This window comes from Corvus brachyrhynchos, unplaced genomic scaffold, assembly GCF_000691975.1.
Source record: "Corvus brachyrhynchos isolate BGI_N302 unplaced genomic scaffold, ASM69197v1 scaffold167, whole genome shotgun sequence".
NCBI classification, from domain to species: Eukaryota; Metazoa; Chordata; class Aves; order Passeriformes; family Corvidae; genus Corvus; species Corvus brachyrhynchos.
In genome coordinates, this window is record NW_008239547.1 from 7,232,905 (window position 1) to 7,234,337 (window position 1,433).

The 1,433-nt window shown below is 45.8% G+C and overlaps 1 non-coding gene across 1 annotated transcript; it reads left to right on the forward strand.

Annotated features, from left to right (window-relative positions):
* Positions 1–764: 764 nt before the first annotated feature.
* TRNAG-UCC lies at positions 765–836 on the forward strand. The gene has a single exon. It is a non-coding gene; the product is annotated as a tRNA-Gly (tRNA).
* The last annotated feature ends 597 nt before the right edge of the window (positions 837–1,433 follow it).

The window sequence follows — 1,433 nt, forward strand, 5'->3', positions numbered from 1 at the left end:
GCTTATTCATAGGATATCCTCACAGCTTGTGAGTTTGAGTTTTTGTTTCTCTAAAGTAGTTTGTTGGCTCTATCCACTGCAGCAGAAAACTTTTCATCACACATTATGTCATAAAAATGTACTTGAGTCTGAGATTCAGCATTTCAGTGTTGTGTTTCAGATAATCCTCTTTAAAATTTCAGCCTTTTGCCAATCTATTTAGTTTGTTTTCCATGTAATCTTAGTTTCTTTGGGTGATACCTACAAGACAAAAGCAGTAGTTGATGGAAAGGACAACATAGGTTGTTTTTTATAATTTTTTCCACCTAATTTTTCAGACATTAGATAAAAATCTCACCTTCAACATTAATGCTGGAAAGACTATTTCTTTTATTAAAAATGAAGATGCTTGTTTCATGAGGTGTATGCTGCCAGCCAGCCTTTTTTTCCAATTGTGCTATTATCCACAGTCCCCTTTATGAAGATTTTAATCCTTCTATTTGGAATTTCTTTTATACCAATGAGGATGTTGGCAATATTTCACTGTAAAATACCTTAGGGTTTTTTTCAACAAGCAAAACAATTTTTTTTTTTTCAACAAAACAAACAAGCAAACAAGCTTCTGATTTTCTAGTAGCTTTGGCAGCTGTGGAGAAAACTTGCATGCTTCCCTCAGTAGCTCTTTGCCAGGCTTGAGGGCAGGTAGTAAACCCTGTGGAGAGACCGGGAACAGAGGGACACAGTAAGAGAAACAGGAACACCAGCAAAGAAGTCTCGCCATCCGGGCGTTGGTGGTATAGTGGTGAGCATAGCTGCCTTCCAAGCAGTTGACCCGGGTTCGATTCCCGGCCAACGCAGAAGATTTTTTGACGCCGTCCCTCCCGGGAGCCTCGGGAAGTTCAACACAGAGACGGGCGGAGTCCCGCGGCAGGGGAGGCGCAGCACCGATAGACGGGGTCCGCCCGGATCGGCAGAATGGGGGTGCTGAGGGGAATCCCGGGTTGCACAAGAGCCAGCAAAGGTGCCCCTGCCAGAATGAGAGCAGGGGGTGACCGTGGCTTCATTCCACGAGGAGTGGTCCACAGGTAAAGGGAGCTCCCCTTCTGCTGCGAGCTGGTGAGGCCGCTTCTGGAGCAGTGCTGGTGTCCAGGTCTGTCCTCAGTACTGGAGCGGCGTGGGAATGCTGGAGAACTGAAAAGGCTACCAGGATGGTTAGAGGCTGTGGCATTTCTGCTCTGAAGAAAGAAGAGTGGGCAAAGAGGGGGGGAAATCTTACTAATATAAGTAAATAGCTGAAGGGAATGTGCAAATAGAATGGAGCCATGCTGTGCTGTGTGGTGCCTAGTGGCAGAACAAAGGGGAATGGGTACAAACAGACACATGGAAGGTGACCTCTGGACGTCAGGAAGTACTTTTTCACTATGAGGGTGACTGAGCACTGGTACAGGTTGCCA